This window comes from Carya illinoinensis, chromosome 11 (genome assembly GCF_018687715.1).
Source record: "Carya illinoinensis cultivar Pawnee chromosome 11, C.illinoinensisPawnee_v1, whole genome shotgun sequence".
NCBI classification, from domain to species: Eukaryota; Viridiplantae; Streptophyta; class Magnoliopsida; order Fagales; family Juglandaceae; genus Carya; species Carya illinoinensis.
Genome location: NC_056762.1, coordinates 9,100,080 through 9,117,460, shown reverse-complemented (window position 1 = coordinate 9,117,460; position 17,381 = coordinate 9,100,080). Strand labels below are relative to the sequence as shown.

At 33.2% G+C, this 17,381-nt stretch overlaps 1 long non-coding RNA gene across 1 annotated transcript; it reads right to left on the bottom strand.

Moving 5' to 3' along the window:
* Positions 1–2,009: 2,009 nt before the first annotated feature.
* Positions 2,010–3,093, bottom strand: LOC122282016. The gene is made up of 2 exons (XR_006230364.1): positions 2,711–3,093; positions 2,010–2,619 (listed from the first exon to the last, which is right to left on the bottom strand). It is a non-coding gene; the product is annotated as an uncharacterized LOC122282016 (long non-coding RNA).
* Between the last annotated feature and the right edge of the window lie 14,288 nt (positions 3,094–17,381).

Sequence of the window (17,381 nt, the reverse complement as noted above, 5' to 3'; positions counted from 1 at the left end):
AAACCAAACTCAAAGCTGATGGCTCCATTGAGCGGTACAAAGCCCGACTGGTTGCCAAGGGCTACACTCAAGTTGAAGGTCTTGACTATCATGAGACTTTTGCTCCGGTTGCCAAAATGACCACTGTCCGCTGCTTATTGGCAATTGCTGCTACAAAAAATTGGCTCATTCATCAGCTCGACGTTAACAATGCCTTTTTGCACGGTGATCTTGATGAAGAAGTTTATATGATCCCACCACCTGGTTCTTGTCCTCAGGGGGAGACCCGTGTTTGTCGACTCAGAAAGTCTCTATATGGTCTCAAACAAGCCTCCCGCAACTGGTTTTCCAAACTCACTACTGTGCTTATTGATGCAGGTTTTTGTCAATCTCAGGCTGATCATTCATTATTCACTCTTGTCACTTCTACTAGCATCACTATCGTTCTTGTATATGTTGATGACATCCTCGTTGCTGGTAATGCTCTTTCCCAAATTGAGTTTTTTAAGACTCTCCTCTCCACTCACTTCAAAACCAAGGATCTTGGCTCTCTCAAGTTTTTTCTTGGTCTCGAAGTTGCACGTTCTTCTGCCGGTATTTTTCTGAATCAGCGAAAATATGCCCTTGATATCCTTTCTGATAGTGGTCAACTTGGTGCTCGAACTGCCTCTTTCCCAATGGAACAACATTTGAAGCTTTCCAATGAAGATGGCTCTCTTCTTCCTGATCCTAGCATTTATCGTCGTCTGGTTGGTCGTCTCATTTACTTGACCATCACCCGACCCGATATTGTTTATGCTGTCAACATTCTCAGTCAGTTTATGCACGCTCCTCGTGTTCCTCATATGACTGCTGCTACACGTGTTCTTCGCTACCTCAAAGGAAGTCCCGGTCAAGGCATTTTTTTCTCTTCCTCTAGCACCACACAAGTTACAGCATATACTGATTCTGATTGGGCCAGCTGCCCCACCACACGTCGCTCCACCACCGGTTACTTCATACAGCTCGGTACTAGTCTGATCTCATGGCGTACAAAAAAACAGACCACCGTTGCTCGCTCTTCTGCTGAAGCCGAATATCGCGCCATGGCTGTCACCACCTGTGAGCGCACCTGGCTGAAGCAACTTCTCACTGATCTTGGCATCCCTCATTCCGAGCCTTTTCACCTTTACTGTGACAATCAGTCTGCTCTTCACATTGCTCACAACCCAGTGTTCCATGAACGTACTAAACATATTGAGATTGATTGTCATATCATTCGCGATAAAATTCGCTCTGGTCTCCTCAAAGCTGTTCACACTCCGTCACATGAGCAACTTGCTGATGTCTTCACCAAAGCTTTAGGTCATGAACTTTTTCATCACTTCTTACGCAAGTTGGGCATTACGGATCTCCATGCGCCAACTTGAGGGGGAGTATTGACAGAATCATATATTTCCAAAGTTGTAAATTGCACCAAATCAGGAATTACTTATTTCTAGGCATCTGATTGTTTCCTTATATGTAATTTCCATATTTCATTCCATTGTACATCTATATATCCTTGTACAGCACAATACAGAAATAAATGGAGTAATACAATACGGATCCTTTCTTTCTTAACACCAGCTGCCGAAATTGTTTACGAAAAAACCTAAAAGGCAAATGGTTTATTATAGGGTCCTATTCAATTGGCTGAGGCTGAGGTCACAATTAAGAATAGTAATCTTCTTCTTCACTTTTTTTTTTTTTTAAATCTTATTTTTAAGTTAATTATATATATATTATATTCTTTAAACAATTAATGAAAAGGTGTGAAAAAAGGATAAGACTGTATTTTTTTTTTTTATAAAAAATAGATTTCATTTTATCTAATAAAATCAAAATTACAATTATGACTAATAAATATAAGAAAAAAAACTCAGATTATAAATCAAATTATTTATCTATTTGGAGCTTTTCGTACATAAATTTTTTTGTGACGAGACTTATCTTAACTTTTATAATCTCTCTAACGAGAAAAAGAAAACTAGATATGCCTTTTAGAGAGATTTAAGGACAATTTCATCCTGATCCTGCTAAATTTGAGAGATAAATAACAAGGGAATTGATAGTTTGAGAGGAATTACGTACTACTAATTACAAGCCTGGGGATGTTGAATGTGTCAAAAAAGAAAAACACTGGGTGGAGTCGATAAGGGCAAATGGGGCACATTCGGCGCAGACCAGAGCTACTGTGCCAGCCTTCTTCATTGAAACAACATCGTTTTTGGAATTGGAGAAAATGCGCCGTTTCATTTAGATCCTTAGCCCGATAATCACCTTCCCCTTATCCCTTCACGATGCTTCCCTCAGTTTTCTCCTTAGACCAATTTTCTCCTCAGCAACCCGAAACTCTTCTCAGTTGTCTCTCAGCCCTCCCCTCAGTAGTTGCAATCCTCTCTCACGTAGCGGCGCCGGAAGCCCTCTCTCGATTGTCTCTCAGCCCTCTCCTTCATGATACCTTTACATAATCCTTTACAAAGCGCCTTCCTGATCGATAATTAGAAAATTATTACTACATTCCATAAATATGTATATATATTCCCCATCCCTCCGATCCTTTGAGCCATAGTCTAAAACAAGTCTTGGAACCACCAAGATTAAAATTTCCTGTCTTACCTGCCAATACACATAAAAAAAATTAGAAAGACATAAAAAGTAAACAAAGCCTGTGAACAAGCATAACAGTCACAAAAAGCCAAATGCACACCTTGGCCATAAAAATACTAGCAAACAATATACACGGCCTCTTGAAGATGACCCACACGAGGATCCTAGAGACCCACAAAAATACCAGCACAGATCCACTTTAAGACTTGAAGATCTCGATGCCGAGGACCGATTCGAGTAGAAGATGACACCATAAGAGGCCGGGAAGGTGCTCGAGAAGAAAACGATGCCACGAAACACCAAAGCACCACGACACCAAAGTTTTTGGGAGATCGAAGACCAGGTCCAAGCTTCAGACTAGAGCACAAAAAATTTGGCCCGAGATTGAAGATGCCAGAGCACCACGAAGTCACGAAAATCTATGAGCTCGAATGGAAGGTTGCAGAGCGAACAAAGTAAGAAGTGAGTCAGTTATCTTTTTTTTTTCCCTCTTTTTTATTTTTGTTTTGACAAATCAATTAAAATAATAGTTGATGATGTGGTGACTGCAGGCCGACTTAATGGGACGACTGTTCTTAGAATTATTGGTCAAAAAAACATGCTTGCAATTTTTAAAATTTTTATTGTTTTTGATCGAAGGTGATGATGAAGATGCTTTGCATTTGGACTGGCTACTATGTCGGCCAGCTTTTACCATTGGTATGTCGCCCAATTCAAAATTTTTTTTATATTTTTTTAATATATTTAAATATTTTTAAAAAATAAAAGATATACTAATATATTTAAAATTATTTTCTTAATTACTAAATAAAAAATAAAATAATTTTTTTTTGCCGAACGGCACCGCCCAGGCGGCACACTAGCATTATGCTTTGCATTTTATTGAAGATTCGCATATCATCATCACCACACACATATTTTGACTATTCTTCACAATTTTATTGGCTGCTGAAATTCGGGTTTTGAGATAATGGACTTTATTTAGGAGTCTTAATCGCCAAGATTGATAAAGTCGATTATCGGTTGTGTTTGCTTTAGGTTTTGGTTTTACAATATCTAGCATGTTAGTGTTAACAATAATGCAAATATATCTCTTCATTTTGATCGTATATTTTTTAAAAAATAATTTTTCTTATTATTTAAGAAAGTAATTATTAGTGTATTGATATTTTTTTAAAAAAATATTTAAACATATTTAAAAAAATGTTTAAAATAAAAAAAATTATATATACATACATATATATCTTCTATATATAAAAAGTGTGTATGAAACGGAAAATCTTGTTTTAACGGTTTTTCTTATTTTTCTGTTAAAGTTAACACCGTTTATTTTAACAGTTTGGCACATAAAATGAAGACATAAATGTTGAGAGAGATAGCATTCAATGTTGTTACATGATTTATTAATCTCAATAATTATAATACTTAATAGTTTATATAATAATAGGTAATTAAAGATTATTTATTATATTTTTCTCTTTCTCCTTAACATATACACGTGTATTAGGTGCATAAGACGTGAATCCCTAAGTATATTATACGTTTCATTAACTCAGATTATTGAGTATTCCAAATTTAAAAATCTCATATAATATATAATATAAGTATGTTTAATCAAAGTGTTTTTTTTTTCTCCATGGTAGTAGGACGTAGCTTCCGCTAAGTCATATTCTATACGTGGGCTTGCTATGATAGGCACGTGACAAAGGGCATGACCCTTGAGCTAATCAAGAAAGAGTAAATTCGGCCGACAATTTCAAAATATATTTTATGATTTATATATATGCTATATATAGAAAATATTATACCACAAATTTTATAAAAAGATTATGTTTTAACTTTATGTTGTCCCTGATCGACTCAACCAACAGCAAAATAAGAATTTCAATGTTGTCTCTATTGATTGTCTACAGGATGACATAAATTGATGAATTATAATACAAACATCAAACGATACATATTTTGAACTACCGTTTGTGTTAGACTTTTATTAAATTTTTTGTATACATCTTTGTTAAAATTATAGATATTATAAACATGTATTGGATTATATGATACTTTGAACTAATTTTTTTATTTTCTCCAATATGCCTTAAATTATTAAGTGACATCAATAATTTTTATAAAATCTATATTATTTTTTACAAATAATCATTTCATAAAATTAGACAAACGTGCTTTGCACGTTAATCTCACCTAGTATATATATATATATATTGCACTAGGGCCACACTAAGTGGGCAAATTGAAGGGGATAGTAATACTACCCTATTTTCCTCTCAAAATATCATTTCTCTTGATATTTGCCATTGTGAAGTACTACGTAAGCGCTGCACAACCCTTTTCAAAAATATGAGTAAATACCGAATTTAAATAAAAAAATTAATTTTTTTAATAGTGGTCAAACTTTACTTTTTTTTTAAAATGATTACGCGGTATTAAAGTACTCCACGACTATATGTAAGCGCCTCATTTGTTTTCACAGATGAAATGAGATAAGTTGAGATAAAAATTAAAAGTTGAATAAAATATTATTAAAATATATTTTTTTAATATTATTTATGTTTTATGATTTAAAAAAGTTAAATTGTTTATTTTATTTTTTGTAAAAATTTAAAAAAATTATAATAACTAGATGAAATAAAATGAGATAAAAATAATTGTCAAAAGACTCAAAACAATCGAGTTTTAATAAAATTATAGGTTGGTACGTGTCACTATCTGATAAGTACCCAATTGGTACGTAGAGATATTTCAATTCCACCAAATTCATTCAAACTTTTACCAGATAATTAATATTTTGTATTTTGATATATATTTTTTTTAATACTAATTCATGATCTGAATTCAAACTTCCTGCATGCGTGGTTACAGGCCCACGATGGATTTACGTGTTGGATTCGGCAAAGACCGTGAAAAATCATGCATAATTAAATTGAAATCCCTAGCTGAACAATATGAATTAATACTTCATCGCGATCTCTGTTTTTTCTTTTTTTTTTTCGGAAAATTAATATACGGGTGGTCTCTCGGTGATTAAAAAATTAGCAAAAAATACTTTTCCAACATTCTATGCTTGAATATTGATGTAGCCATATGTTATAGAAAATATAAAATAAAATAAAAAGATGGCCGGGGAAGAGAGAATGAGAGATATATGACTTTGAGGACTATATCTTTACTATTCTCAATTGTTATTAAATACAAGACATTGGTTCTTATTTATATGAAAATTACATTGATATAAGATAAGATAAATATTTTAATCATTATAAAAATCAAATGAAAATAATATCAAATCAATGTGATTTGATAATTTAAATAAAAACCAAGTCAAAATAAATATTAAATCAAATTCTTGATTTCATAGTATCTTCAAAATAGTGGCGTAGCCAGGAATTTACTCTAAGGGGGCCAAACAAAATTAGAACAGTATATATAACATATTTTTTGTTCTACTTTTATACATTTTTTTTTATGATATATAATAATCTGATATGAAGATTTATAATAAAAATAAAATACGTTTAATACAACTTATATATTAAAAAAGTATTTGATATGTCAATAACAATATATCATTGAAATAATATGAAAACATTCATACAAATATATTAAACAAAAAAAAATACATAGTGTCTAAAATTGTAACTTGCGTTCTTTTAAACAAACAAAATTATCAAGTATTGAATCTAAATTAAAATTCTTAACTATTTCTCTTTCAATATAGACAACTAAATTATTTGCTAATAATTCATCTTCAATCTTATTGCGAAACCTTGTTTTAACAATCTTTATAGTTGAAAATGCTCGTTCACTGGTTGCTGTAGACACTGGAAGAGTCAAAATTAGACGAATCAATTTATCAATAAGATAGTATATCTTTGATTTCTCTGTCTCTACCAATCTTCGAAATAAATCTGCAATGGATCTCAAATCTTGAAACTTTGGATTGCTAAGCACATCAACTTCAAAGTGCTTCAATTGAAACCTTAAATTGATTTTCTCATTCTCAGAAAAATCAAGAAGATAATATTCTTCTGCAAGACAACATATATCATCAATATTAAAGGATTTATACCCATCCTTTGGATCTAAAGCTGAGCTAAGGGTTAAAAGCTTTGTCGTTCCTTCACCAAACCTATTGTCAAGCTCTTGTATTTGAAAATCTATAGTAGCATTAAATATTTAAAAATGATAATGATGCTCTATCGTAATGTGATCTCATTAATGACGACCACGACTTTGTATATAACGAGAGCTCAAATCTAGGATGTCAATATCAAATTTCTTGGAAAAATAGACAACATTTTCAAGCAGATTTTTCCAACCTTCATTTCTTAACTTTTGAATGAGTTATTTTGTAGTAGAAACTGTTGAACCCAAGGTTTCAAGTTTCATGTGATTATAAATCTACACATGGATTTTGATGATAACAAATGAATTCAAAGAATAAAGGAGTTTCAAGCTCAAGTTGTTCACACAATGGAATCAAGCACATTAAAGAACCAAGCATGAGCAAGAAGGAAACAAGTTTACATTAAAGTCATAGAGTAATGTTGTAAATCTTTTAAAATTTGAAATTAGGATTAATGCTCAAAATTAATATTTTATCATAAAGCATTAAAATACATTTTCCACATGTGCATGAATATTTTTGAAAATTAAATTTGAAAATTTTGAAAGATGATTGATTGTCATCTTTTGCATGTGCATGCCTTGATTAAAGGGTTGAACTTTGAAAATATTAAAGATGATTGATTGTCATCTTTCACATGTGCATGTTTTATTTGAATATTTTCAAAAGTGATTGATGCTTTTTTAGACTTATACAAAAGGTAGATGATTTTGTTTGAAAAATTTGAAAAGTAAAGTGTGCTCATTTTGTCATATACAAAAAGTAAAAGATTAGGTTTGAATTTTTTGAAAAGGAAAGTGTGTTCATTTTGTCATATGCCAAAAGTAAAAGATTAGGTTTGATGTTTTTGAAAAAGTGAATGATGTTGTCTTTGACAATTGAAAAAGAAGAACCTTTTATTTGAATTTTTTTTGAAAAAGTGAATGATGTTGTCTTTGACATGTGAATCTTTTTAAATTTGAATATGAAGTCTCATATGCCTATAAATAGATCATTTGAGAGCTTCACATTTGCAACACCAAGAGCATACAACATTCATTCAAAACTTTCATTCTCTCTTCTCTAAGCATTGAGCCTTAATCCTTATTCATTTTGAGAGATATAGTTTGCGCTGTATTGTTCTTATTTCACTCATTGAGGAATGTTTTCTGATAACATACCCACTATCAGCTTTTGTATCAGAAAAAGGGTGTGTATAACCCTTGTGCGTGTAGAAAGTATTATACACGGGGAATAGTTGAATCACCACGTGTAAGGTGATTGCAAGTGTAGAGGGTGTTTTACACGGATCCTTTGTAGCGGTGTTGTTCAAAGGTGTAATAGGTTTCTATCTCCACCTGAATGAGGTTGAATAGTGAATTTGGGAATCTTCAAGGGGTAGCTTGAGGCGAGGACGTAGGCAGTGGGGCCGAACGTCGTTAACATACTGAGTTTGCTTCTCTCTCACCCTTACTCTTTATATTTATTGTTATTTCATATTTTGTTTATATTTTATATTATATATTTGATTTATAATTGTTATTTTTTTTAATACAACTCAATTCACCCCCCCTCTTGTGTTAGTCATCTGGGTAACAGAAACCATATTTATTGCATTCAAAATTTCTTGAGATTTTTGCTGCAAAATTTGACTAAGAATATCAGTAATACCCATGATTTCCTTCATTAAATGTAAAATAAATATGAATTGAAATGAAGTAATCATTTTATAAGCAGCATTTGCATCCCCGCGTTGAGAGTAAGTGGATCCTTCTTTTATTATGGTTTCAAGCACCGAGCAAGTAACTTCAAACATTCGCAGTAGACTGCAAATAGAATAAAATGAGAACCCCAACGAGAATTACCGGCTCGTTTGATAGTGCCAATTTGTTTAGCTCATTTTCCACTTTCAAGTTCATCAATGGCTATCATATGTGCAATATGTGTTGCCTGAACAACTTGCAATTCATCATGACGTTTACATGAAGCGCCCACCACATTGATAATAAAGTTTAAATTTAAAAAAAACTCATGAATAGAAACCACCTCTCTAGATGCATCAATTAATGCTAATTGTAATCGGTGAGCAAAACAATGAACATAGTATGCATATGGGCAATATTTAAGAAATAATGCTTGCAATCCGTTCCATTCACCACGCATATTACTAGAACCATCATATCCTTGCCCACGAATTTTCTGAATATCAAGACAATGAAAAGAAAGAATTGCAGATATTTCATTCTTTAGAGTCAATGCCGATATATCTTTAACATAATGCAAAATCGAGAATCCCCAACATCTTTACTAATTTTATTTCTTACTTTCTTTGCAAGAACTTCCAAAATCTCTTTTTGAATTTGGGGTGAAGTATACTTTGAAGATTTAGGAATATTTTCCAAAACAAGTTTTTCAATCTCATCACTATAGGAAGCCAAGAGTTTAAGCATCTTCAAGAAATTATCTCGATTTTTTGAATCAAGGGTCTCATCATGACCTCTAAAGGCACATCCTTGAAATGCAAGCCATCGAACAACATCAATAGATGTTTTTACGCGGAGTCAATTGTTCAGAATTTGTTCAGAGTTTTGTGCATTCATTACCTTACCAATATGCTGTGATTGTTTTAATAAATCCTCACAAGATTTCATAGCATTATTATGATGACAAGAACAAGGATTTTCCCCAATATGATTCAAAAAGGCACAATGTTTTCCATTATTAATCTTCTTCCAATTTCTAAATCTCATGACAGTAAATACATCCCATCTATAACGTTGAGATGCTTTTATTGTAAAAAGATAACAAGGTAAATAATATGCAGCATCTTTTGATGGAGAATACTCTAACCAAGATCCAAATTGTATAAACCATGAAGCTTGAAAGCAACGAGGATGCTTTTCAAAACTAGAAAATGGATATTTTGAGAGACGTATTTGATATGGGCCCATTTTTAAATAAGCTCTTCTTATTTCATCATAATGATTGACTGGATAATCCCATATAGGAGGATGTAATCCCGAATCTCGTTGTAGATAAGATATATCAATCCCTTTAGAATTAAGTGTTGACGATGTAAAATGAATTCTTTCAGATTCCAAAATTAGAGAGTTAAGATCAGAGTTTTCTTCAGGTTCAATCCTCAGAAGTTTAGAAGAATTTTTTGGAAGATCAACTTCTTTTCTTTTGAAGAATGAGTCGATAGTTTTTAATTTAGACATCATTCATGAACCTAAATTTAAAATCAAATTGAAACATATAAAATAAAGTTAGAAACTTTGATAAATTAAAATCAAACAATCTAAAATTGAAAATCAAACAATTTATTAATACACATAATACTATAAAAAAAACAACTTAAATAAGTACATACAACCATACACAATTAATATATGTAATATATATATATATATAATATTATTAATACCAATATAGAATATTTATAAAGAAAAAGACATACCTGCGTACAGATAAATGAGTAAGGTATAAGGAAATGGTGCTCTGTGGGACCGTGCGATGAGAACTGACAGTCTGGAAGGGGTTATCAAATACGTATACTAATCTATTAAAAAATAAATTGTTAGTTTACTATATAGAAAAAAATTATTAACCTACTAAATAAATAAAAGTATTAATCTATAAAAATATTCATCTATGAAATAAATAAATAAATAATATTATGAAATTTTTTACAAAAGTGAGTAACCAGGGATTAGAAAAGAAAAAAAATAAATAAAAATAAATAAAAAAAACATGTCGAGACAAACAAAGTTACAAAAGGGCCATCTTCCATTTGACTATTTGACTATAGTCTATCTCTCGAGATTCTCATCATTGTCAATCTATTATCTGGAAGCTTCAAGCTTTCAAAAACAAAAAGGCCTAACATTTTTAGCGTGAAATGCAATAAAGAGTGCGAGATGCCGAGAGTGAGAGTGACTGGAAATGGTCTATCGGTAGTCGCCGGGTTGCACCTCACAGTCGAGTAGCAGAGCAGCCAATAGGTAAAATCTTCTGCTTCCTTTTTTCTTCATTTTGATGTTGAAAAATAGAGAAAATAAAATGTGAAGGATGAGATGAGTTTTGATGTTGGAAAATGGAGAAAACAAAAGTGAAGGATGAGATGTGAAAATACGGTGTTGTGCCGTGTGAGAAGGAAATGTAGTCTATAAAAGGATGTTTGACAGATTGCCATAAGTTGATTGAAATGCTTTAGAAAATGTAAAGGGGCTAGAAATGTTACCAGATATAGTTATAACTTTTTTTTTTAATTTTATTTATAATAAAAATATGTATTTTATTTGATATGAGATGTGTTTTATTTATTTTATTTTTATATTAGATTAAATTTTATAGAGAGACTAAAATAATATTTAGAGGGGGGCCAACACATAATAAATTCATATTATTTTATTAAATTAAAAAAATTAACATATATATTTTTTTTCAAATTTCTGGGGGGGGCCATGGCCCCCCTACCCCAACGTCGCTCCGCCACTGCTTCAAAACAACTATAGAAGACTGTTCATCTAGATACAGATCTGAATAATCGGTTATATCTGAATCTGGGTGTGTGATGTGACTCGGGTATCCACCTGGATTAACCCAAGTCAGAACTCGGCAGCACCCAAAAGAGTCTGAATTTCTAAAACACAAAATCTAGGTGGACCAAATTTTGCAAAAGAACCCACACTTTTTTTTTAAAAAATTTTATTTTAATTTTTAAAATCTAGGTACCTAGATTGTACTTGAGTTAGATTTTGAACCCGCGTTGTGGGTACTTGCCTCATGTATCTGATCTGTACCCACTATCCACCTTTGAATATGAGCAGATTGATAATCTAGATATCTGCCTGCATTATCTGAGACCATACTATGAAAAAAACAACCTGAATGAACAGTGGTACAACTAGCAACAAATAATTGACGAAGAGAAATGATATTTACAATTATAGATTGTGGAGGGCCCGTTTAGTCTTTCAGCCCAATAAGGAATTATATCAGTCACATGGTCCAAACTAGGGGTTTAAGGCCCAACAAGGCTCTATGTTCCACTTTACATGGAAGGATAAGAGTTTGGAAGGGCGTTTATAATTACTCCTATTATTCAGGAGTAATCTAAACTGTTAAGCATCACGTGAGTGCGATATAACTGCAGTAGTGATCCAACTCAACCTAACGTTTATATATATAGATACCAGGTAACCCTAAGATATCTTTGATTGAATTCTTGAGTAATTATACGTTATTCTTCATTGACTTAAGCATTGGAGTAATTATAGACGTACGATGCCTACATCCCTTGATACATTGCAGGTGAGCAGTTACATTTGGTGGTAAGACACATCATCAACAGTGGCACCATCTATGAGACGTGAGTTAAGTTTCTCATTAGATATCAGTGTGGTTCTCACATGCCGACTGTAACCCATTCTCTAGCAAACCGTGAACTGGATATGTTACCAACTACCATGGAAGCACGATTAGCAACAACAATGGAGAAGTTGAAGAAGACGTTGGACGCCATGGAAACTTTAAAGAAAGAAAATGATGATTTGCGGTGAAAGAACGTAGAACTCAATGACATAATTGCACTTAGCCATAGTGAGCAGAGTGAAGGTGAAGCACATTATAGTGGGGGACTGAACTAAGGAGAGGTAGAGAAGAAAAAGATGCACGATGAACTACAAAGCTTGGCAAGGAAGTATGAAGAGATAGCAAAGAAAATGGGAGAGTCTTCCTTGGTAGAATGCATGTTGAACCAGACTGATCTTTCGTATAGCGAAAAGATTATGGTCATGCCACTTTTGCCAAAATTCATCTGGATAACTTTAAGGCCCACACCATGCTCCATGGTTTCCCTGGAGAAATTGCCTGCCGAGCTTTTCCTCTGCCCCTGAAAGGCATAGCAAAAGTGTGGTTCAGAACCCTCAAACCAAAGTTAATAAATAGTTTTGACGAGTTGTTTAAGCAGTGCCTGACGCAATTTATGCCCAGCAGGAGATGTTGGCACCCAACCGTCTATCTGCTAATGGTCAAGCAAAAAGAAGATGAGAACCTGAAGGCATACCTCACCCGTTTCAACAAGGAAAGGCTAACAACATATGACCAGGACGAGAAGATCACCCTTCTAGTAATAAAGAAAAATCCTAGCTTTTACCAGTAATAAAGAAAAACTTGCATGTCTAGTTCTTTGCATTGGAGTAATAGGTTTCAAACTGGGTCAGTGTTTGCCCTTCGTCTTTCTTGCAAAAACTATGAACATTGCCCTTGGCAGATGGCCACAAATGATAGAAAGACAGAAATTCTTGAACATATAGGTCAGGGTAAAACTCCACAAGTGGCTCCAAAACCATACGGAACATGACACAAGCACAAAAAAGGCCGTCACGCGAAGGGGTGGAGTTAAGCAAGAACAAGATGAAGGAGATCCAGAATGTCACGTAAAGGGCGACCAAAATGAAGTCTTAACCCGTGGGCCAACGAAGACATGGTTAGAGTAACCTTGCCTGTGAAGCCCTCATCATCAACACATCCTTGAGGAAGAATTTCTAATAATGTTGTGTCAAGAATGCGATACTCTTCTCGTATCACTTCCAAGTCCTACGGCCTAAGTGCCGAACGCCACCCAAACCCTTCGTAAGTTGGGACATCCAGAATATGGGACGATTTCACATCGGCAATGTGAGCAGAAATGCCACCATATTCAACCATGGGAAGAGAAGGTGGAAGGTAATAACCAAGTAGCGAAGGAGGAGGCAAGAAGTCGGAAAGAAGGCACAAGCAAGAAGGAAAGTTTGAAAGAAGGCACAAGCAGGAAGGGAAAGGACATAAAGAAGGAATGAAAGGGCCGAAGGTAATATATTTGGGTGTTGAATACGAAGGGCTAGCCGCTGTAAGCATCATGACCTGACAGAAGAATGGAGTGGAATGGGAACCATTGCATGTAACCAAATAACCGTCGCCACATCAGAAGCAAATCATCAGTGCCCTCTATTCTTGGAAGCTGGAAATGGTGGGACGAAAAGTATGATGGGATAGCGGGGTAGGCTGACGGTTTGATAGGTAAGGCAGCTCATTAAATTCGATGCAAGAACGGGTTCATGGGTATTTAAAAGGCCTGGAAAGCCCAACCCAAGTTACTCACAACAAAAGGTGAATTCATGTTCTGGAAACTGGTCTAAGAATTGTAAGGATGGATTCACTATAGTAAAAAGCATAAAGAAATTCCCAAGCCTAGGGACAAAGGGAATTAATGGGGTAACTGGAGGATCCGTTTAATGTTTTAGCCCAACAATGATTTATATCAATCACATGGCCCAAACTGGGGGTTTAAGGCCTAGAAAGGCTCTATGTTCTCCTTTACATGGAAGGATAAGAGTTGGGAAGGGCGTTTATGATTACTCTTATTAAACTGCTAAGCATCAAGTGAGATAGGTATCACGTGAGTGTGATCTAACTGCAGTGTTGATCCAACTCAGCCTAACGTCTATATATATAGATACCAGGTAACCCTAAGATATCACTTATTGAATTCTTGAGCAATTATATGTTATTTTTCACTAATTTAAGCATCGAAGTAATTGCAGGTGTACAACGCAGACATCTTTTGATACGTTGTAGGTGAGTAGTTACGTTTGGTGGTGAGACACATCATCAACAGATTGCACAAATGCAACACACTTCATTTGAAAAAGTGAGTAATTAAGTATAGAATTCATATGAAAAAATTTAATTTTTAATAGTAAAATTCACTTAAAAAAATATACAATATTTACACAAACCTTGATTGTATCTGGCATTACAAAACCTTTTATAAACGTGACACATCATTTACCAAGTTACGATTAATGGCGTGAGGTCATGTGTAGTAGTTGGTCTTAACGTATCAAGTAAGGCCGGGTACACGAGCAATTTTTATCAATTATTTAAAAACAAGTTTGACGAAAGAATTGTTATTATTATTATTATTATATGTATACGACGGAGGAATTTTTTTGATGGATAGATATTATCATAAGAATCCTTCGATCAGTTTTCTAATTATTTTTACCGCTTACGTGGACGAGTTTGAAAAAGGCCAAACCGCGGGATTGAATATATTAATTAGATTTTGAGGAATATTTAATTTACAAAAAAAAATAATGATAGTAAGCCCTCATTTTAACCTCTCGTGTATTTAATTAATTAATTTATTTAATAATTAAAGAATTAACTATTAGTGTATTGATATTTTTTTTATTTTTTGCAAATATTTAAAATAATAATAATAATAAATAATAAAAGTACAATTTGTACTAAGAACACACTAAGTAGACAAATTAAGGGGACGCTGCAACACTACAAAAGAAAAACAAAGTGAGATTTGTTGTAAAATCAATGAAAAGAGAGAAGGAAAGACAAAGAGAGAGAATGATAGAGAGAGACTTCTTATTCAATTAATTGAACCTTGAATGATACCCATATATATAGAAGTACAAAGGTCTTAATTGACGGCTAAAGCCTGGTCAATTATGACGGCTAATTGTGTTCATACAATACAAGTCAGTTTATAATACTCCCCATTTGGATGACCATATTTAAAGAATATGCATCGTTAAAACTTTGCCAAGGAAAAACTCTGTGAGAAAAAAACTAATGGCGAAAGAAAAAGAGTACAGTATTCATGTGTACAGCCAAGTGCTTTAGGATTGCCTCATTAAAACCTTGCAAAGGAAAATCCAGTGGGATAAAACCTTAGCGAAGGAAAAAAAATATAATCAGCACAAGTCTTCAAGACATTACTCCCCTTGAAAAGTGCATGATAATAGGCCTTCAAGTTTTCGCATTCCAATATTCTGCATATTTTTCTTAAATGTTGCAGTTGGTAATATTTTAGAGAATAAATTTTCCAAATTATTACTTGACTGTATCTGCCTGACATCAATTTCACATTTCTCCTCATGAATTGTAATAATTTTCTTGTGTGGATATGAAAGATAACCTGCATCCGTATATCTAACTAATTGTGGACTTGATTAATGTTGATAAAATAATCACATATTTAGGGTTTCAATTGCACTGAGATAAGGTACTTCAGGACCAATAATTTTTTCATCGTCTTTACAAGGATGAAATGGATTTTTCTGCTCATCAAATGATTGAGCAACCATTGGAATACTCAGGGAATGAGTTTTGTCCATATAAAAGTGCTTCAAGACTTTATAGTGAAAGGTCTTTACGTTGATGTATTTCAATATTGTGTACCAACTCTTTAAATGATGCAGTTGATAATGTTTTGGTAAACAAATTTATCATATTGATTCAAGATCATTTTAACATTAAATTCACTACTCTTTTGGAGTTCTTGTAAATAACATAGTTAGTGGAGAAGTCATCAAAATTAAGCTGCTAATCTCCATATTCAACAAAAAATGTGGCCATCTTTTTAGACTAGACAAGTACCGCAGAATTTTACAGCTCTTCTATAGCTGTCAAGCGCCGCAAGGTTATTATGCTACATCTTTTGTCTCTTGTAGAGAGATGCTTCACGAGAGATGCTGTGAAGCAATAGAGATGCTTTATCATACTTTTCTCTATAAAAGAAATATTCAGCTCATCTTCATTCGCATCTCATCTTCTTCACTTTTCTGTAATTAGTCTGCATTCTTACTCTGCAATCTCTTTTTGTATTCTTACTCTGTAATGGTTTTGCAATCTTCTCATGACCAATATATAAGGTATTCTACACCTCGTTCACTAGTTGTTTCTACTTCTACTGTAGGTGCTATAATGCAATACAATAATGATTTGACTAATAAGTCAGATAATGATGCTATCTATGAGCTTGTAAGTCTCGGTACCCGATACTCATTAGCCATTGTTGCATTTTCTCAGCGACTACAATCCAAAACTTGTGAGGTTGACAAACTCAACGAGAAAATTTCTATCCTTCAGCGACTTCTTCTGGAGTCCAACATGAAGATAAGAACAATAAAGTAAGAGAATATGAATTTAAAATCATTGCTTAAATCTTCTTTTCGATTGCCTACTTTTTTAGATAGGGATGGCATACAAATTTTTAAAGAGCAAGATTGTTTATAGAATGAGGCGAAGAGTTTCAAATTTTTGTAATTTTGTTTCGAGATAATAAAATAATATTTCACAAATATTCATATTATGTTTCTATCTTCTGGTAGATGCTCTGTGTGCTCCATTTTATTTCTCTTTTAATAATGCACACTTCTTACAAAATCGTAATATGAATATGAAATATTAATTGCATTTAAGAGATGGTATTTTAGAACTAATAATTTCATACATCTCCCCTTGAAGCCGAAAGAGTTTCAGATTTATATTTCAAATATGTGCAGTTTTCATGAGCTCTTCTGGAGTCTTAGTGACATTTAAATCATCTATATAAACTGCAATAAGTTAATATAGATACTGAAAATATATGAAAAATAGCTTGTTCCACGTGCATTTGGATTATTTTTATATCATATAAGGATTTTTGAAACTACTTCAAGACTATATGTTTCATGCATTTCATATCTAGTAATCCATATATTTATATAGTTAATCATGCATATCCAAACTCTCAGTAACTTTCAAGTTAATAAAAACCTCAATATAATTTCATCCACTTCAAAAGCATATCAATATTATTTCTGTG